The sequence below is a fragment of the Macaca nemestrina genome, chromosome 19 (assembly GCF_043159975.1).
Source record: "Macaca nemestrina isolate mMacNem1 chromosome 19, mMacNem.hap1, whole genome shotgun sequence".
Classification (NCBI taxonomy): Eukaryota; Metazoa; Chordata; class Mammalia; order Primates; family Cercopithecidae; genus Macaca; species Macaca nemestrina.
In genome coordinates this window covers 16,119,353-16,142,014 of record NC_092143.1, presented here as the reverse complement: position 1 = coordinate 16,142,014, position 22,662 = coordinate 16,119,353, and the positions used below count along the sequence as shown (strand labels likewise).

The 22,662-nt window shown below is 39.1% G+C and overlaps 1 long non-coding RNA gene across 3 annotated transcripts in view; it reads left to right on the top strand.

The window, feature by feature from the left end:
* Positions 1-22,662, top strand: part of LOC105476976 (uncharacterized) — a 543,799-nt gene that overhangs the window by 53,387 nt on the left and 467,750 nt on the right. For all 3 annotated transcript variants that reach the window (XR_011617210.1, XR_984373.2, XR_011617211.1), the window contains exon 3: positions 21,932-22,025. This is a non-coding gene — a long non-coding RNA (uncharacterized lncRNA). The remainder of the gene's footprint in view (positions 1-21,931; positions 22,026-22,662) is intronic.

Sequence of the window (22,662 nt, the reverse complement as noted above, 5' to 3'; positions counted from 1 at the left end):
TATTTATTAGCAACTAGGAGTTTTAGCATCAGAAAAAATGCAATGCAGAAGAAAGAAGTGGTGTAAAACCGCTGGAATTGTAAGTTTGAATTGAAAATATCGGTATGAACTTATATGTTCTGTTTTAAAAATGTTTGTATTTGTGAACTCTGGCCACTGAACAAGCCTAAAAACAATGACAGGTCCAGGAGCAACAGTCATTTCTACTACCTAGAATGTGGTCTCTCGACTCCCTAGAAAAGTTACTGACTTCAAGTCTCAGACAGGAAATGTACCAGATGAGCCTAGCATATTTTATTGTATCCACAGATAAGAATGTTGTCACAGACAAAATCAGAAGGACTCCAAAGAGAATGGATTGAAACACAGTAAAAACTGTTATAATCATATACTTAAATGATACACATGATACTTCCGAAAATCTCTTTGGTGATCTTTGGAAGGTCCTAGAAAACCAATTCCTTATTCTGAAAACTTGTAAATAAAGGGAAAAAAATCAAGCAATAATTCAATCTTCCTGTCTGTACTGTATCTCAGAATAATAAAAAATTTTTCTGAAAAAGTTATTTTTTTAAAGATAGAAAGGTTGGCTATTAGAATATTAATGGAAAAATCAGGCCAAGCAGTGATTAACAAAGTAAAAAGTCAGCGGGGATTTTCATAATACATAAATCAAGCTGACAATTCCTAAAGCAACTGATTAATCTTAACTAAAGACAGCCATGTGTTTGGTTATGTATGTACCTCTTGATGTGATTCAAGGAAGTATACAATACTACTTATGGAATATTCTTTCTAAAACAAACAAGCACACCTGAAATGACATGACAGCAATGCGATCAGCAAAATTTAAAGTGAGAAACTTGAGAGGACAAACATCCCGCTTTTCTCAGCAGGCAAATTTCAAGGAAAGAGAAGAAAGGGAAAGAGAAAAAAAAAAGGTAGCAGAGAAACTGTAGATTTAAAATTTAAGAGGCATCTCAACCAAATGCATCCTGTCTCAAAACTCTAAGCCAAAACAAAAAAAGTGGAATTTTGAACATTGATTGGATATTTGATAATATCAGAAAATCATTATGTGTGTGTGTTATCATGACAATGTGGACATTTTAAGTCTTTACCCTTTAGAGATATATACTGAAACATTTGTGGAATAAAATTAAAAGGTATCTGAGATTTGCCTCCAAATAATTTGGTTCTGGAGATAGTGTGATTTTAGAAGCAAGATTTAACACTTGTTGATTATTGTTGAAATTTGTTGATGGCTTTATGAGAGTTTATCGTATTATTCCCTCTACTTTTAATATGTTTACTTTTTTGTAATTAAAACTTACACTAACAGGTAAAAATGTTAATTTAATGATCATATATGTATCTGTGTGTATACATATAAAAATCTAGTTTAACATATAAATTTTACAAATATAAGTGAAGATCTTAAGACATGCAATTCCAGTTTAATTAAATGACAAGGTTTTATGTAGGTATGGTTTTGCTTTATCAGTTCTCAGTTCTGTTTGTTATTTTCTTCCTTTGCTGTTAGATTTTCTTTACTGCTCTGCCCTTACGCTGGAAGATTAGCCCCTAGATTTCCAAGCATTCTCTGCATAGATGTGTGTAGAAGGTGTCTTAGATCTAACTTGTTATCTTTCAAGGATTGCAATGCTTCATCTGGGCCCTTGCACAGCTGTGGTGGATCAGACGTCCTTGGTAGTAGGTGCTGATTCAGCTTCATCAATTTTTGGCCTCTGTAGATTTCCCTTACTTTTCTGCAAGCTGGGTACTTGAGAGAAAGTTTGTTATATTTTATTCAACATGGTTAGGTATGTTGCAGTAGAAAAGTTTGTCGATTAATATGCAATATTTCCAGAAACTGAAGACAGTTACATCTTTCATACAGCTCCCAGATTAGTCTTTCCAGAACATAGGCCTGTATAAAATGATATATTAAATTATTATTTGTTTTGTAATTGTCAACAAATAAAAAATATTTTTAAAATGTATCTAGGTTTCTAATTCCTCCACTGTAATTCCCATATCTGTCTATGACTTGATCGTTTTTTGCACTAAGCATTTTTTTTGCATTTTTCACAAATGTCCATTTCTTTGCTCGGGCTCATTCATTCGTTGGGGATGCCCATTTCTTCATCTCTACGTGATCCAATCTTACCGCTTTCAAAAGTCATCAACCCTTTTACAAAACTATCTCCCAATCTCTCAGCTAATAATATTCTCTCTTTTCAGAAACTTCCCCCCTTAGGAATTCATTTTTTTTCCTTTTATGGCACTACATTTTTATGAACATTTTATCTAATTGATATTTATACCCTAAGCTTCTCATTGCTGGGGCCTTTTTATTATTCACCTTCGCATTCCCTAAATTACAGACCACAGTGAGTTTCACAAAGAGAAAATAATGACTTCCGAAGGTATAAGTAAATACGTTACAAAAAAGATTGTCTGCTACTTTAACAGCTTTATCTTGGAAAGCAAAAGACATCTATGAACTGAGAACACCCGTGTCAACATAATGTAGATGAAATTGTAAAATACCTTGATCACTATGACTTCTTGTTTACTCTAGGGAACTTTTGTCTAGGAAAGATAAGAAGATATACCAGCAAATATCTTCATTTTTCGCTTTGGGAAATTCCTACAGATCAATTTATTGGAGACAGTACTCTTCACCTGAGTAAACAGCTTGCTTATCTAACAGTTTACTTGTCAAAACTGGCTTCCTTGGTCTTGTTGCGTCCACTTATCTTAAATTATTATATCACAAATTTTGCCCACTCCCAAACTGTTCCTTGTGTTGAAAGACCTGCCTTGAAATGACCTAAGCACAAATTTCAAAGCCCAATACCGATCCCAATTAGACTTTTCCCTTGTAAGACACCCCTAAGACCCTGTCAGTGGTGTTCCCCCTCACTCCTAAATTAAGACTGGTGATATTTTGGGGCTTAGCATTGTATGTTATTGCGAAACTAAATAATTTCTCTCAAAACCTAGGATAATTTCTTTCTCTTTCTCTCTCTCTTCTTTTCTTTTTTCTATTATTCCCATTCCTTCTCTCTCTCCCTCTCCCTGTCCTCTCTTCTTCTCACTTTTCTTTGCTTTCCTTTCACAAGGTCTTACTCTGTCTCCCAGGCTGGAGTGCAGTGGAATGACACAATTCACTGCTACCTTGAACTCCTGGGCTTAAGCAATCCTCCCACCTCAGCCTCCCGAGTAGCTGGGACTACAGGCATGCACCACCATGCCCAGCTAATTTTTTTTTTTTTTTTTTTGTAGAAACAGGGGTCTTACTATGTTGCCCAGGCTTGTCTTGAATTCCTGGCCTCAAGTGATCCTCTAGCCTTAGTCTTTCAAAGTGCTGGGATTACAGGCATGAGCCACTGTGCCTGGGCTAGGATAATGACTTTCTTAAGTTGTCATTCTTGGTACTAATCTCTGTGCTTGGAAAACAGTAGATAAAATTTTTTTCTTGAAGGACCACATTTAATATAAGATTTTATGTAAGACTGCCATTTTCAAAGGATCTTTCACATAAAATTCAGCACTTTTTGTTCTGCTGAATAACACCAATTTCTTTCTCACTCACTTCACTTATTAGAGGACTATTGATTTGATTATTGTTTTCAGTTCAAAGAGTTACTATTAAGTTAGAATATTTATTTTTGTCTATTTAAAGTTTATTTGCACTGGAAATCTGGTTGAGGCAACATTGTGATTTTTAAAATCTCATGTGAAATACAGAATAATAATTGTGTTCAAATTATGAATGAAACAAAGCAAGGACTTCATTTCTGTTAGGTTGCAACTCAGAATTCCGAACTCAACCAAGAAAAGGTTTTGGTAAATTGCAAAGCACTCTACAAATATAGTTTTTCTAATTCTAGAATAGGGCATAGTACCTGACACTTAAAAGGAATGCAATAACGTTTATTGAGCAAGTGACAGCTTATAGTCTGTGATTAGAGGGCTTTAAAAATGACTCTGAATAATTTAACATCAGTTTACATTTTCACTGTAGTAAAATTGCTAATATCAGATCCTTTCTCAAAAATAGGTGTTATCGAAAGGGAAGGAGAGAGAGCAGCCAGGAGTGTGGGCTATGTGACACATTTTATGAAGCTCAGAGTGGAAAAGGAGAGATTTGGCTGGCAGAGCTCCCACAGACTGTGGTGTACACACTAGTCTATGTGAATGGCACCCCAGGGTCATGCAGTGACTGATGTCACTGAAGACAATTCGTTTGCATTTCAGAAGTGAGCTGGTACCTGCCCTGTCAACATGGAGAAATAGCTAAGAAAATTTATTCCCAGTGTGGGTTTGCTGGGAGACTTGCAGAATTTTGTGGTAACTCAGGGTGAGTGAGCCTGCTCATTGAGCTTCTTCTGACTACCTGGCATGTCCCTAAAATTTGCAGAATCCTTAAGGGCTGGTGCCCTCTGGGTCACCATGCTAAAAGGAGCATTGCAAAATGCAAAGACAAAGAGCCACTTCACACAGATTTTAGTTGGGAAGGCAAAGTGGCAAAAAGACAATAGTTAGTCCATGTACAGAACAAAGTTAGAGCAAATGAACAGAGAAAGAAAGATCCAGCTTTCATGTTAATGCCTTCAATTACAAAGAACAAAAGAAGAGAAATAGTGTTGTAAAATTTTTTTTCCCAAGTGCTTTTTTTAAAATTTTATTTATTTATTTATTTATTTATTTATTTATTTATTTATTTATTTCTTTCTGTATCTCTTGTCCTTGTTTCTCAAGTTCTTTGTAAAGAGATGATTACAAATTAAATCTATCCTGGTGTGAATGTGTAAGGAGATAACCATACAAACACACACACATTTTACACACACACCAGTGCCTTCAGCACTATCCTGCAGCATGATAACATCCCACCTTGTTTTAAGGAGGGACATTACATCATAGAAATGATGGGGCATCATCAAATTTTTGGATCAGGAGAATAAAGGGTGTGCCCCAAAACCATCTATCTTTTTGGTCTGAAAAGGGAAACAGGGAAAGAAAGAAATGCCTAATATGAGCAGATTAATCTGCAGAAATGTATGAATGGTGCAGATGGTGACGGAAGTCTCAGCACAAGAGTCACCTGGAGCTCTGCAGGAAAAGCTGCCGAGCTCCTAGCTGCTTATCTGTGGGTGCAGGATAGGGTACTCTACCACCAGAAATGCTCATCTCCTTTAACACAAGTGGTGGCATGTGGTTACATGTGGGGGACAGCTTCATCATAATATGGGTGACAAGTCAGAGGAAGACACAGTTAACCGTCACTGACAAGCATTCAACGAAGCAAAACAGTATGAAATCATTTGAGATATGCTTTATTTTTCTCTGGAAAGTTTCCTCCCACCTTCTATTCCCAAAGAATGCAATCACACCTGTCCTTGGACTATAATTCATTTGGAGAGACCTTCAGGAACACAGGGTGATATGCAATTACTTTCATGCTCTCGAATGCATAGGACTTTATGGGAGTGAAGTCGACAGCAGTTCTCATTAATCACGCAAGCATCCTAAACTATTTCAGAGCTTCAGTGGAATTGTAAAGTCAAATTAATTTAGTTAAAAAATTTTTTCTTTACTGTTGCAGAAAAGCACCAAGAGTTAAATAAACTACACAGAGCTAAGAAAAGGAGAAGTGAGGTAGTTCTTGAGACAACTAATGGCCTGAAGAAGTGGAGTGATTATGGAGAAGTGGGGTGGAAGGGTGAGGTGGTAGAAAGCATACGAAATAGAAGAATTGTATCGTGATCCCTTGGAACACCGGATTTGCACCTTGAACTTAGTGGTCGGTTGTTACAATAATGAACATGTGTAGAACCTACCATGTGCTGGGTGAAGTTCTTATAACTCCTTCAATTCTGTATGGGTGAAGGAGAGTTTCTTGTACCTATTTCATAGGTGAAAGAAACAGGCCTAGAGAGTCTAAATCTCTTGTTCAACATCACAGAGATACTAAGTAGCAAAATCAGGCTTTGAATTCTAGAGTCTGGATCTGAGGTCTGAGCTCTTCCCCACAGGCTATGCTGCTGGATTGTGGCAATCAGGACCATGAGGCTCAGGACAGTGAGTGGCATTTCCAGGTCTGCATTCTAGTTGGGTGCACTCTAGTCTTTAGGAGGACGTGGGACTTGAATGATGCCAATTGCTAGTCCTCAGTTAATGCACGAGGCTTTCCTATGGCTCAACATTTACTGACTACATATGTGTCTGTTTGGTGTCATCTGCGTTCTGAACAAATGAAGATCCACAAAGGTTTTCTGTTTTCTTCGCTTCTATTCCCCCAGCCCCCAGCACAGTGCCCAGCTGCCGGTGAGCTCTCTCAAAGCGTTTATTGAAGGAATGAAGGGCATCAGTACCTGCTGTTGGTTGTTCAACTTCCCCAGTGAAGTGTTTTGTATTCTAAACATCTAAATAAGAAACTAATTTGGGAGCTACACTTCAAACTGGTGCTTTTGAAGTTTCTTATTGACAGAGCCCTAGGTTTCAAGCTCATTTTCGGCAGAAAGGACACGAAGAGAAAAGCATGAAGACAAAAAGCCCCACTCCTGATTTGACTGACATTCCCTGCTAAAAATGCTAGTCAGCCAGCTGAGTGACTGGAGTCCTTGGTACAGGTCTTGAATTGGTTTGAAAGGGAGCGGACTGACCCTTGTAAATGAGTTTAACTTGCTTTTTCACATGGATGGAAACTGTCAGTTTTCTGTCATCTATGCTGCCTTGAGTAGCTCTTCATCTTCTGTGTCGGGCAGCTCCATTGTTTTTTTTCCCTGATTTCATACAGCTTCAGGAAAGACTTCTCCCTTTCCTTAGAAACACACCACAGTGATGGAACCAAACCCACGTCCTTCTTCCCCGCTTTACCTTTAAAGCGTTGCCAAGGTCCTCGTCTTCTCTCTTTTCAAAAACCCTTTAATTTTTTTGAGAAATGGAAAGGCCGAGCCTGCTTTCCAAGTACTTTTGTCTGTTGTCCAGGGCATAACTGTTCTCAGGGTTCGTGGGGAAGTGTTAGCTGGTTGAAAAGGGCAAGGACATATTCGGATTGTCGGGAAACCGCATCGAACACTTCTATGAAGGCGAGGCATCTTCTGAAGCAGGCCACCACTCCAGGGGCGGGAGTGGCTATTACGTAGGGTCCTTTGTACCGTCAGCTCTCTGTCCTTCTCTTGTTCCAGCCCAGCATGTAGCAGTGTGACTGACAGCTTGCTCTCCCCCAGGCACAGACCTGACCCTGGAGCAGAAGCCCAAGCCTGGAAACATTAGTTTCTGGTGCCAGAATCAAAGGTCAAAGCACACAGCTTTCTCGCTGTCCAGCTCCCAGTTTTGCTAAGGTGCCCACTTGGAAGGCACAAAGTACACCAGCGGCATTGCAAAGAGCAAAGGCATATTTCCTCATTCTTTCTCCTCCCCTCTCCTACCCTTTAAAAAAATACTATTATCTGATTATGAACAAAGAAACTTCTCTTTAATGCATCCTACGAATCTCAAAAGTAAAGAGATCACACAATTTTAGACAAGAAAAAAAAATTGATGTTTTCAAGCACAAGGGCTAATAATTACTATAATTTTCTATTCCTTGGATCTGATTGCCAATATCTTCAGATGGCTTCAAATATCATTTTATAGCTTTAGATAGAGCTTCACTGATGCTTTTGAACATTCTAGTAAGTATTGACAATTTATCTTTGAATGGATGACAGTGTTATAGTTTTACTTAGATAGGAGAAAACAAGAGTCATTTTACACTGGCTTTATAGAAAGAGATGAATATTCCAGGCACACAGTTATGGGGAAATGTGCACAGGAGAGATGATTGTATCCACTGAGGAATAAAGTGCAAATAGCACCATTCCCTCAAAAGGACTCCCACATAAATGTACAAAAGCAATTATACAATGCAGGTATTTATCCTCTTTATAGACTTAGCGGAAAATAAGAGAAGGTATCACTGTTTAGGAAAGTAACAGAGAAAAGAAAAGCAAACTCCAAATACTATTGCTGCCCTCAGTCTCTTCAAGAACTTAGCTGTGACCTCCTGCAGAGATTGAGGGCAAGTGCAGGTTGGCAATTCTCAAGTGGACTCCTTTGGTTGACCTTATCCCATTCACCAGCCAATCAAGCTCCCCAGTGCTTTCCCCTCAAGTTTCTCTGGTTGGTTGATCTGGTTAATAAAGAAACTCTCGCTTTCTATATTTTCACTGGTAGAAGTGCAACTCTAAAGCTGTATAAATGTACTGCAATTATTTTGTGATGAGTTGCTCCTTGACCTTGGCAGTGACCTTTCCAGATAATATTTTTAAGTGACAGTGACAATTTTGAAGCTTATGCCATTTTCTTTGCTATTGTAAATTATTTTGGAGATCAAGATTGCTAACATTCCTGTGTATTAGTCTTGATTTCTTTTTTTTTTTTTTTTGCTACCTCTTCCATTTATATTTAAAGTCCTTGAATCCAAAAAACCTTCCTCTCATCCTACTAATGCATAAAGTGTTTTTATTTTAACCCCTGAGTCGTACTTTCATGGCAGAATGATTTTTCACTTTTAAATGCTAACCATTTTCTACTTCAAACATGTGTAGCAATCATGTTTTGACTTTTCTCATTTTTCTCCCCTTCCCCTCCCTTGAAAATTATCTTTCTTCTGTTTAGGTGCATTTGCATGATACCAGCATCCTTATTATTAAGAGTTCATCTGCTCCTGCTACTTATTCTCCACCTGAAGTTCTAATCCTCTGTTTGTGACAACATAATCATTTCCACAGCAACCAATTGTGAAGTTGCAAAGCAAGGATTAGACTTCAGGTGGGGAATAAGCAACAAGGGGCTGATGAACTCGGAAGAAATAAAGAGAGTGCCATTTATATGCAAATCTGCTGAAAGGTGGTGAAGGGGACTGGGGAGGCACTGGGCAAAAAGGAATGAATAATAAAGAGCATTATTTTAAATAGACTTTAAAAGACTTTTTTTTTTCTTCTGGAAATTCAGTGGGCCTTTTTCTGCAGCTGCTAGTTGATTGGGTCTGTTTATTTTGTTTTTTTTTATTCGTTTTTTCATTCACTTTTGGTTTCAGAGACCAGATTTGCCACACTATGCTGTTAAAAGAGGGATTTTGTTGTTGTTGTTGTTAATATCCTAGTGAACATACTTTCTGAGGATAAATGAAAAGAGGACCTGCTTAGTGAATGCTCCTATTTTAGAAGCAATTTTCAAGAATTTTCTAACCTTTACCTTAAACATGGGGACAGAACACAACAGTGACCATCTCAGCCTTGCTGTTTCAATTTAGGGTAGCAAGACACAAACAGAACCAAGAGACTTCATAAGCAGAAATTGTGAGAGAAACCACAATAAGATTCTAGGAATTTCAGAAGTAAAACAAGGGAGGAGAATATCACTGTGATTCTCTGGTTATGTTAACACCTCTTCATTCAATTCTAGTCATCTTTTGTTTGTATTTTTTATTTTTTATAATGAGCAACATTAATTTAGAGTCTTTATTTCCAAGTTTGTTTGAATTCAAAGCTTACACCTTACCACTGATTTCTTAAGTTTTGTAGAAGGTTGGAGGAACAAGGGAACATGCAAATAATTTAGCCTAGAAGTTGCGTCAAGGAAAAATTGCCTTGGACAGAGTTAAGCAGACAAGGAAGACTTTATTCAAGCCTATTGCAGTAGGGGAGGGGGACTGACCTTAACTTCACCGAAACAAAAGGCAAGAAGGGTTTTAAGAGATGAAGGGAAGTAGTGGAAAAGTACTTGAGGACAATAGGGGGTTGGTTGATCAAAAAGATTAGGCTACCTGAACTTGCTAGTTGGTGCTTATCGACAACAAATTTAGAGTCTTATCCCGCCACAGAGACTGGGAGATAGGGAAGCTATCTCCTTCAATGATGACATTTCAAAGGGATAGCTCCCAGGTCCTTAAGAAAGATATTTCCAGGTTGCAAAACTGTCAAGAGACTTTGAGAATATTTTAAAGGGGCAGAGAAAGAACTTGCAATTCCAAGTTTTCTAAGGTAAATGCTCTAAGGAAAGAGAGGTCAAGGCCTAGCATCAGGAAGAACCCTTTCTAAAGTTCAGGGAAGCTGAAAGGAACTTTAAGCCTGCCTCCTCAGTTGCTAGATATGCTGTAGGAGCTCTGGGTCCTTACAAGGATGCTGGTGCTGGGTGTTAGTGCGCGTCCGTGTGAAGAGACCACCAAACAGGCTTTGTGTGAGCAATAAAACTTTTTAATCACCTGGGTGCAGGCGGACTGAGTCGGAAAAAGGAGTCAGCAAAGGGAGATGGGGTGGGGCAGTTTTATAGGATTTGGGTAGATCATAGAAAATTACAGTTAAAGGGGGTTGTTCGCTTGTGGGCAGGGGCAGGGGTCACAAGGTGCTCTGAGGGGAGCTCCTGAGATTCATTGTCCAGGAGAAGGAATGTCACAAGGTCAATGGATCAATTAGGTGGGGCAGGAACAAATCACAATGGTGGAATGTCATCAGTTAAGGCAGGAACTACCTGTTTTCACCTCTTCTGTGGTTCTTCAGTTGCTTCAGGCCATCTGGAATGTATACATGTAGGTCACAGGGTATATGATGGCTTAGCTTGGGCTCAGAGGCCTGACACTGGGGGCCAGGAAGCATAGTGCTAGCCACTGGTAAGCTTCTTCCAGCAGAACAGGTTTCCCATTGTAACTGTTTTGCATATACAATTTCCTGTAAGCTTTCTTTTAAAAAGAGTTTTCCTTCCAGGAAAAAAAAAAAAAAAAAAAAAAGTGTAGAAACTGCCAGTTAGCTCCTTTTTTTTTTTTTTTTTTTTTTTCCTGCAAGCAAATAAACTAAAGCTGAGACTGGATAAAGTGAAGACAATGTTGAACTTTACTTGAGCTCTGTGATCATGGAAAACTGAAAGTTAAGAAATCTTAGCCTTTTGTGTTTAAGAACCTACTTCATGCAAGAAACCACCGCTCCCCACGTGACTTGGATAAGACTCAAGGTGCCTTCCTTGTTTACTTACGACAAGTCTAGACACAAACCCTCTAGATTCCTTATTTACTTTATACACGATTGGCTGAGCTGTTTTGTTCTTCTTATCCACTGGAACAAAAGTTTGCCAATTATTTTTTGGCAGATCTTCTCTCTTCCCCCTAGGTTCCTGAGCTTTCCTCGAGTGGGCATGGGCAGCCCCTCTTGCAGGGCCCATATCAGGAGAAGGCTGACACTGGGGTAAAACTTCTCTGTTCTACTGTCAGCTTGATCCACTTTTTATCTGGTGTATTCCATTTCCTCTCACTGGTTCTTTTTGCTTTGCTTCCTTCTCCTTATAAAAGAAAAGCTCTTTTCTACCTAACCTTTGAGACACATGCAGATCGCATGGTTGAGGCATTTTCCTCATTGCAATAGTTACCCTCCCACTATCGCAATAGTCCCTTCCCTCTCTCAGTCATCCTGTAAGATAAAATCTCTCCTCACCTAAATTTAGATTTGCTTTTTTTTTTTTTTTTAATTTGACAATGACATGTACACATTCAAACTGACTTGCTAAAAGATTTGAATTGGTGGCCTGAAATCCAGTTTGGGGTTTCTTCACTCCCACAGTTTTGTCTCTCTAAACTGAATGCAGTGTGGTTGTTACAAAAGTCAGGTTTGACAAAAGGGAAAATAGGAAACATGGTACTAAAGATGCCATAGATTAGGTCCTCTGAGGAGCAGATTCTGAGATAAAGATTGATGTGCAAGTCATTTATTTGGGAGGTATTCGAGGGAGCACCAGGAAAGAAGTGGGGGAGGGTGACAGGAGAGCTATGGGAAGGAAGCCAATCTAGGCTGCATTAGTGAGCAAGTTACACAGAAGAAACCAGGGATTCACACTCCTGGAGATGGCTGGGGGACAGTGTGAACATGCCTCCGATTTGGTCCACACAAAGGAAAGGAAGCTGAGGTATTTAATAGTTCCTGTTGTTCAGGAACCCACTTAGTGCAAGAAACCACACTCCCCATAGGACTTACATAGACTCAAGGTGTCTCCTTTATTTACCTATGACAAGGCTAGACATCAACCCTTTGGGTTCCTTATCTACTTCATAAATGATTGGCTGAACTGTTTGTCCCTGTGATCAACTGGATCATGTTCATAATGGCTGAGAAGTGCTGTCAGGAACCTAACATCTTAGGACTTCCCTGCCCATGGGCCTAACACATTTCTCTTTTATTATGATTTTTAACATAGTATTTTAACTTTAATACATGTTGTTTTTAATTGTGGCAAAGTACACATAACATTTACCATCTTGACCATTTTTATGTGTACAGTTAATAGTGTCAAGCACATTCATGCTATTGTGTAACCAATCTCCAGTACTTTTTCATCTTATAAAATTTAACCTCCATACCCATTATACAACAACTGCCCATTTCTGCCTACTCCCAGCCCATGGCAACAACCATTCTACTTCCTGTCCGTATGAATTTGACTACTCTGGATACCTCTTATAAGTGGAATTATATTCTATTAGTCTTTTTGTGACTGGCTTACCCTACAGGGCAGTGGGCTCTTCTCTGGCCCAGGGTGGGTCTAGAAAAGCTGACCAAGAGCCCAGGTCTGGACTCAAGAATGCCCCCCACCCCCACCCCTCAGTGCCTGCTTGGTGCTCTACACACTGTGGCCAAGATGGTACCTAAGGTACAAGATAGACTCTCTTTTACTTTTCCCCCTGCTTTTCTACAACAGAAAGAGACTTTCACTGTGGCCACCACAACTGTGAATGTACTGGATAACACCTGAAGCTAGCATGTCTCAGAGTCCAAGGTCCACAGCATATTCCCTGGGTATCACAGTTGGGTTATTCATGTCCCAGGGACTCTTAAGTCAGCAGGTGATGAATCCTTCCAGGCATCCACTGTGATAGGGCATCCTAGCAGAGTTCAATGCAAGGTACACCAGTCACTGTGCGCTCCCTCTCCCAAGAACACAGATTTCTCGGTGCCATGTAGCTGCTGCCAGTGGGTAGGGGAGGGGTTGCATAAACACACCCTTAGCCACCCTGACTGATGTCTTAGTAGGTCATGTGCCTACCCCTCAACAGTCCACTGGCTCTGTGCCCAACTCAGCACTAGGACTTCCCTAAGAATTGCAGTCCTTGTGGCCTAGACAAACGAGTCCCTCTGGCTAGAATTGGTCCAAATGCTCCATCTGTGGGTGAACATCAGCCAAGTATAGCAAGGTTCTGCTTTTCATTGTGACAGGGAAGCATCCTACCCTCCTCAATGTCTCTTTAAGTGACATAAATTTAAAACCAGGTACTGTAATTGCTCACCTGGTTCTTGGTTTTTGGTTTTTGGGATGGTACTTTTTGTGTGTAGTTAGTTGTTAAAATGTGGTGTCCCTGTGGTGGGAGGTGGGGGGGACAAAGAGTAGTATAGGCTTCTATTCAGCCATCTTACTCCACACCCCCTTTGTAAGATTTTAACACATGTATTGAGACTTGTGTTATGGCCTAGTATGTGTTTTTTTTTTTCCTAGAGAATGTCGCATGTCCACTTACGAAAATTGTGTGTTGGATGGAGTGTGTCACAGGTATCCCTTAGGTCTAAGTGGTCCATAGTTCAGGAGTTCTCTTTCCTTGTGGATGTGTGCAGATATAAATAGAGCACTGACAGTATATGCCAGAGCAGGCAACATAGTGAAGTCAGAATATAGAGACAGTTTCATAATATCCTTTGTGTTTTAGAGACAGTAGTTGAAAATTTTTATAAAACAGCCACTCAGAGTCATTATTTTCCTTACCTCTGCCTCTATTAGACTTCCATATATCAAGATATTAAGAAAAAAAAAAAACCCTGAGTGTAACAAACATCATAAAACCAGAAAATCAGCATTTTATATATATATATATATATATATATATATATATATATATATATATTTATATTTGTATCTCTTAAAGCACTGTTTTCTATATTTTTTAGGCTTAGAGGTATTTGTGACTTCATATGACAGTGCTGTTCTGGTATCATTTGCTATAGAGAGAATAGAAAGGTCCTTAAGATTTGTTTTGTAGAATAACTGATTTTTAAAACACATTTTATTTTTCATGGCATGAAAAAGGTTTAGTTTCACACTGGTATTGACATATACATTTTTAGAATTGATATTACATTAAGGAAAAGATCTATCATGTTTTTTCAGATATAAGGAAGATTTCAAGGCATTTCCGGCTCTCTTGTTCAGGGAGCAATTTCAAATAGGTTGAAATGATGAGACTCCAGGACATTCTGATTGTAGGGCATGTGATGAGTTCTGTTGTGGGTGCCGCACATCAGGTCACGATGCCAGCAGAGTCTACACAGGTAGCTGTGTTCCTGGAAGCTTTTCCTATTATCTCGAAGCAACTAGCGATCCTCTAACCATAAACAAAAGTGGCTGCAAACCATATGAAAATACTGCATACATTCCAAAATAAAAAATCCAGAACTCAATAATCTTATACTAGATTCCAAAAATTCCTGTGGCTATTACCAATTTACTCAACATGAGGATACATGTGACAGAGATGAAATTAGTGTGGAAAGAGGCATTGGTATAAACTGATGACTTCGGCAGATTCAGAAATGACCATGTAAATTCATCATTTGGGCTTTCCCCCGGGGGCTTTGGTAGGTAAACATGTAGGTGAGGGGCTTCAGAGCTTAAGCTCCATGAGCTACATGTAAATCTCCTCTTACATTATCTTGACTAATCCAATCCATAAATTAAATGTCTCAAATTTATTTTCTAAATAAACGTACAACCTATCACCTGCTGGCCCAGATCCCAGCTGTTTATAAATCCTTTGCTTTGCTTCTCTATTCTGGCACTTCTCTTAAATTTGGATATGTGCAGTGGACCTGGAGGTAGGAAAACACAATTGCTGTCCCTAAACTAGTTAACTGTGTGAAATTTGACAAGTTACCAACAGTTTCTAAGTTGGTGATCTGGTTTGGCTGTGTCCCCACCCAAATCTCATCTTGAATTGTAGCTCCCATAATTCCCATGTGTTGTGGGAGGAACCTCTGAGAGACAATTGAATCATGGGGGGCAGTTTCCCCCATACTGTTCTCACTATAGTGAATAAGTCTCATGAGATCTGATTTTTTTTTTTTTTTTTTGAGATGGAGTCTCGCTCTGTCATCCAGGCTGGAGTGCCGTGGTGCGATCTCTGCTCACTGCAAGCTCTGCCTCTTGGGTTTACGCCATCTCCTGCCTCAGCCTCCTGAGTAGCTGGGACTACAGGCACCTGCCACCGTGCCTGGCTAATTTTTTTGTATTTTTAGTAGAGATGGGGTTTCACTGTGTTAGCCAGGAAGGTCTCAGAGATCTGATGGTTTTATAAGGGGAAACCACTTTCCCTTGGCTCTCATTCTCTTGTCTGCCACCATATAAGACATGCCTTTTGTCTTCCACCATGATTGTGAGGCCTCTCCAGCCACATGGAATTGTGAGTCAATTAAACTTCCTTTTCTTTATAAATTGCCCAGTCTCAGATATGTCTTTATCAGCAGTGTGAAAATAGACTAACACAGTAAATTGGTACTGGGTAGTGAAGCACTACTATAAAGAAACCCAAAAATGTGAAAGCAGCTTTGCAACTGGGTAACGGGCAGAGATTGGAACAATTTGGAGGTCTCAGAAGAAGACAGAAAAATGTGGGAAAGCTTGGGACTTCCTAAAGACTTGCTGAATGGTTTTAGCCCAAATGTTGATAATGATATGGTCAATGAAATCCTGGCTGAGGTGGTCTCCGATGGAGATGAGAAACTTGTTGGGACTGGAGTAAAGGTGACTCTTGCTATGTTTTAGCAAAGAGACTGGTGGCATTTTGCCCCTGCCCTAGAGATTTGTGAAACTTTGAACTCGAAGGAGATAATTTAGGGTATTAGGCAGAATAAATTACTGAGGAGCAAAGCATTCAGGATGTGATATGGGTGCTGTTAAAAGCCTTCAGTTTTAAAAGGGAAACAGAGCATAAAAGTTCAGAAAATTCATAGCCTGATGATGTGATAGAAAAGAAAAATCCATTTTCTGAAGAGAAATTCAAGCTGGCTGCAGAAATTTGCATAAGTAACGAGGAGCCAAATGTTAATTGCCGAGACAATGGGGAAAATGTCTTTAGGGCATGTCAGAGACCTTTGAGGCAGCCCCTCCCATCATAGGCCCAGAGGCCTAGGAGGAAAAATTGGTTTTGTGGGCTGGGCCCAGGGCCTCCCTGCTCTGCGCAGCCTAAAGACTTGGTACCCTGTGTCCCAGCTGCTGTAGCCATGGGTAAAAGGTGGCCAAGGTACAGCTTAGGCCATGACTTCAGAAGGTACAAGCCCCAGGCCTTGGCAGCTCCCACATGGTGTTGAGTCTGTCAGTACACAGAAGTCAAGAATTGAGGTTTGAGAACCTCTGCCTAGATTTCAGAGGATGTATGGAAATGCCTGGATGTCTAGGCAGAGGTTTGCTGCGGGCAGGGGGCCTCATAGAGAACCTCTGCTAGGCCAATGTGGAAGGGAAATGTTGGGTTGGAACTCTCACACAGAGTCCCCACAGGGGCACTGCCTAGTGGAGCTGGAAGAAGAGGGCCACTTTCCTCCAGACCCCAGAATAGTAGATCCACCGACAGCTTGTACTGTGTGCTTGGAAAAGATTTAAGATTTAACTGCCCCGCTGGACTTGCATGGGGCTTTTATCTCCTTTGTTTTGTCCAATTTCTCCTATTTGGAATGAGTGTATGTATCTAATGCCTGTACCCCCATTGTATCTAGGAAGTATCCAACTTGCTTTTGTTTTATAGGTTCATAGACAGAAGGGAGTTGCCTTGTCTCAAATGAGACTTTGGAATGTGGACTTTTGAGTTAAATGCTGAAATGAGTTAAGACTTTGGGGGACTGTTGGGAAGGCATGATAGGTTTTGAAATGTGAGGACATGAGATTTGGGAGGGGCCAGGAATGGAATGATACAGTTTACTATGTCCCCACCCAAATCTCATCTTGAATTGTAGCTCCCATAATTCCCCCATGTTGTGGGAGAGACCTGGTGGAAGATAATTGAATGAAGGGGGTAGTTTCCCACATACTGTTCTTGTGGTAGTGTTTAAGTCTTACAAAACCTGATGGTTTTATAAGGGGAAACCCCTTTTGCTTAGCTCTCATTCTCTCTTGTCTGCCACCATGTAAGATGTGCCTTTTGTCTTCTGCCATGATTGTGAGGCTTCCCCAGCCACATGTAACTGTAAATCCATTAAATCTCTTTTTCTTTATAAATTACCCAGTCTCAAGCATGTCTTTATCAGCAGCATGAAAATGGATTAATACAGTTGGGAACTTTTTTTAATGAATTTATTTATTCTCAAATTCTAATGTAGCTGTCACAGTAGGCACTCAGGACATTACATAATTATGTAATCAGCACTTTCTAATATTCTTGGTGATGGGGAATTCAGCACAAAGTGAGACAGTGTCCTTGTCCTCATGAAGCTTACCTGACATCATGGGAGGGAGACAGAAGTTTAACATGTGATTTAACATATATTAAAATAATTAGTAAATGTTAGATAATTACAGCTGTAAGTATTACAAAAGAAAACAGAGAAAAGTGGTGAAGAGTGAAGGATGGAGGCAGATAAAAAATCTGTCTTACTGAGACAAACTCAAGTCTAAAACTTTTGGGGTCACTTCTAAAATGGAATGTTCAGCCTAAATGAACTCAGAGATCCTTCCTTGCTATATTATTTCCTGATTCTGTGAAGTAGTGGGGGAAATAGAATTTGTGCTTCTGGAAGATTCTTAGTCATTTTCTTTTAACTAGGATAACTTACCTTATTTTGATGTGAAAAATAATAAGTGTATATATTTAAGGGGTACAATGAGATGTTTTAATATATGTACACATTTGTGGAATAATTATATCAGCTACTTATCCATCACTTCATGCTCATCTTTTTTTGTCATGAAAACATTTAAAATCTACCTTTTTAGCAATTCTGAAATATACAATACATTAATATTAACTGTAGTCACCATGCTGTGTAACAGATCCCTGAAACTTATTCGTCTTGTCTAACTAAACTTTGTACCCTTTGATCAACATCTTACTATTCCCTGCTTTCCCTTCTTCCAGCCTCTGATAGCCACTAGTCTACTTTCTACTTCTTTAAGTTTGACTTTTAGATTCCCCACATATAAGAGACCATAAAGTATTTGTCTTTCTCTGCCAGGCTTACATCTCAGTAATTTTTAATCATTACCTTCAGCCAAAAGGCTGGTACCTGGGCCTTGGAAGTATTCTTAATTTTCATAGTCAAAAGGAAGGAAAGGTAGCAAGTACATATCCATGACTTAATTCTAATCATCTTCTGTCCTACATCTGCCCACTTCTCTTTAAAAAGCACATAGCAGGAAAAGTAAAGCAGAACAGGGGAAACAGGACAAAATGTACTATTTCTGTTAACACTCCCAATAATGGTAGCTTCCCCAAAGGTAAAAGGAAAAAACAAAAGAGTCAGGATTTAGACTAAAATCAGCATGTAGAACATACCAAGAATTCCTGAAATCGATTTTTAAAAATCTTACAGAAAAGTAGATAAAGAATATAATAAGGAATTGAAAGGAAATCCAGGGCTGGGCGCGGTGGCTCATGCCTGTAATCTTAGCACTTTGGGAGGCCGAGGCAGGAACATCACCTGAGGTCAGGAGTTTGAGACCAGCTTGACCAATATGGAGAAATCCTGTCTCTACTGAAAATACAAAATTTGCTGGATGTGGTGGCACATGCCTGTAATCCCAGCTACTCAGGAAGCTGAGGCAGGAGAATCACTTGACCCGGGAGGCAGTGGTGGTGGTGAGCCGCGATGGCGCCGTTGCACTCCAGCCTGGGCAACGAGTGAAACTCCGTTTCAAAAAACAAACAAACAAACAAAACAAATAAATCCAAATCAGTTAATTATAAAATGCCAAACATCGTTAAAAATCAGATAAGTGATCACTACAAATACAATGAGCTACCAGATCATAAGTGTAAAAGTGAAAAACTTAGAAGAAATCTGACAATCATACACGTGATTGAAGAAGAAATCAAACACTGCTGGGAGCAGGGATATTTACACAACTGCTTTAAATAATTCTCTAGTAGTTGGAACCTGTAGTTGTGCATAATTTATGGTAACACCTTCTTTTCTAGGACTATAACCCAGAGAAATTCTCATTCTCAGATACTGTACACATGGAAACATGGATACAGAATTTTTAATATGACAGAAATCTGAAGTTACTAAAATCTCCAGCAACAAGAGAATGGGAATACTAAATTTGTGTATTTTGTATTTATACATTACTGGGCTTCATCTATATTTGACATGCATTATTTCCTTACAAAAGAGGAAAAAATGATAAAAATGTTGTTTTAATAAAGCTTGATTGTAAGCACTTCGGTGCTTATTTTGTCTATATCTTCTGTATGCTTGTAATACTTCATAAGGAAAAATAGAATGCTGTAAGAAAAGAGTACGTTTATCCTCATCAATTTGGTACTCACTGCTGCTGTGAGAGCCTTCCAGAAGCCCTTCTGTGTTACATTTGTACAAAGTATGGTGTGAAGTACTAACTCAGGGCAGGAATTTTCTATAGTAGACAGTAGAGCCATACACTTACCTCTACTTGAAATATATTATTGTCGTGGAGTTTTAGTTGTAAAGCAATTAAAAGTTTTTGTTTTCTGAATGCTCAAATTCTTCTGGGGCCACAAAACAGCTAACTCAATTGAAGGTAAAACATCTGCAGCCTTAAGATCAGATCTAAGGCCAAAGGAGGGGTTGGAGGCCACTCACGTAAGAAATCTAGCAATAAAGTCAAGGGATTTTAGCCTGAATCAGCAACAATAACGGTGTTGTTTTGAAAATAGGGAAGACTTGATCTTATTTTTAGGCAAAAATAACATCAATTCCAAGAAAAGCTCCATCTGTCAGAATTATGTTTATTAATGCATTAAAAAATGCTTGGAAAATATTCTTCCCAATAAAAATTTAAATTAAAATATTTACAGAAAAATAAGTGAGAACATGTTTTATTTCTGAAGGAGACAGAAACTTCCATAAGAAAGAGAAACAATTTGTTCACTCTACTTAATTTGCATGCTAATAAATATTGAATTACATAAGTAAATTCCAGTCAAAATAATGTAAATCCAAACCTAACATTGTCATTGAAATCAATTTGAGTCAAATATCTGCTTGGACAGCTGGCATATAACAGAATACACATTTACTTCAAAGTCTCACAAGCACATTGGTTTTTATTTAGTTAACTCCTCGATGAGTGATTCAGAAATAAAGGTCCCTTGTGTGGGCCGGCAAGGAAATGGTATGGCACCATGGGGACTGCTGAGGGCACTCTGGGCAGCAATAAAGGCAATTGCAGATGACAGGATGCAGATAGAAAACCCAATCCATATTTTTATGGAAAATAAGTCCCTCAGAAAACAATACTGTTTTTGCTTTTGTTATTTTAGCATCTTGTAGAAGATGTGTATGTATAACTCTGGTCAATAATAACCACCTTAATTTCAGAGTAATGATGGCCACATAATAATGTACACATGGCTAGAAAAGGAAAACATTTTGTATGACAATGAGGCTGTTCTCTAAACAATGACAAATCACTGATGTGGTTTTAAAAAATCTTAATTGGGAAATTATTTGCCTAAATGGAACCATTACTTTAGCATAATATATGCAACCATAGAAGAAATAAAAGCCCAAAAGGAAAATGGTCTCCTAAACTCAGGGTATCAGGGAGGAAGCAATCATTTATTTTACACCCAGCATGTGTGAGGAAATGAGCCAGTTGCTTTATAGGCAGCATCACATTTACTCTTTATGGCAACTATATAAGATGTGTGCTATTTTCCCTATTTAAAAGTTGGAAAAAACTGGAGTGATATCTAATATGCTGCTTAACATCATGTAGTTTGCAAGTGATGGAGCTGTGGAACTGAGAGAGGAAGTCAGGACTAAACCTAAAGCCCATTGTGTTAGTCAAGGTTCTCTAGAGGGACAGAACTTGTAGGATACATATATATGCATGATGTATGCATGACATATGTATATGCATATACATCATGCATATATATGTATCCTACAAGTTCATATATATATATGAAACCCTATATATGTAGGATTAACTTACACAATCACAAGGTCCCACAACAGGCCACTTGCAAGCTGAGGAGCAAGGAGAGCCAGTTCAAGTCCCAAAACTGAAGAACTTGGAGTTTGATGTTTGAGGGCAGGAAGCATGTAGCACGGGAGAAAGATGTAGGCTGGGAGGCTAGGCCAGTCTGGTCTTTTCATAATTTTCCTACTTGCTTTAAATTCTAGCCATGCTGGCAGCTGATTAGATGGTGCCCACCCAGATTAAGGGTGGGTCTGCCTTTCCCAGCCCACTGACTCCAGTGTTAATCCCTTTGGCAACACCCTCACAGACACACCCAGGATTAATACTTTGCATCCTTCAGTCCAATGAGTTGACACTTAGTCCCTGTTCTCACACCTATGGTCCTTGTTCTCTTCTCTATCTTATTGCTTTTGGTTTTTATTTTGTATAATGTTCAGAATGTATGCACCTTTAAAAAACTTTGGTCAAAACTTTAAATTACAGATATGTGGTATTCTCATTGTCATTATTTTTTGAAAGGCAATTTTTTATTTTTTATAAAAACCACCCAGCATACTCTTAGCCAACAATGGCATTAACTATCTTTGTCATCTTACATGTTTATAAATAATGATTCATGTGTATTTCCTGGATAATGCTTGATAAGCATTGTTTTAAGCTCCTTACATGTATTCTGTGTATTATTTGCAATAGCCTTTCAGGTAAATGCTCTTATTTTCTCATTTTACAGATAAACTGAGACTCAGAGTTGGCAGGTAACATGTTCAAGATCTTGAAACTAGCAGGTGGCAGAGCTGGGGTTCATCTGTCTTCATGTGCTCAGAGTAAGTATAGCTAATCACTTGTTTAAATTGCATTGATTTTCACAGTTTTTGTAACTAACAAAGTAGAATATTTTTTTGTGTTTAAAGAAACCTGTTGACCATTTATCATTCCCCCTTAGGAACCTGCTTGTTGATATCTGCATCCATTTTTTTCTGTGTAAAAAATGGCCCCAAATCTCAGCAGCTTAAAACCACAGGCTTTTCTTATTGATCATGAATCTGTGGGTTGGCTGGGGTTGAGTGCATCCAGGCTGGACCTTGTTGGGTGCTTTGTTTTGGACCATGGCCATGGAACACTCCTGCTTCCCTCTGCAGGATGGTGGGTTAGTTGGCACTGGGTCCAGTAAATCTGTCTCATGTGTCTCATCCTCCTTGGCTCGGGGAACTGGATAGGTGTGAAATAAGAAGTATTTTTTATATTGGTCTCTGCCCCCAGATCCTGGTACAGAGCTTCTAAAGCCCTTGTAATTTACTGCGCTATAGAGATGGAAGGAGAATCTTTTCTTCTAATATTTGGTCTTTGATCCCGATTCCTGACACAGAACCAGTAAATCCTTTGGTATTTCCTGGGTGATGCGAGTGTCTTATGTTCTAATGAGGTGACTCTTGGTGGGCTCCTGGATGGGAGCTGGTTGCC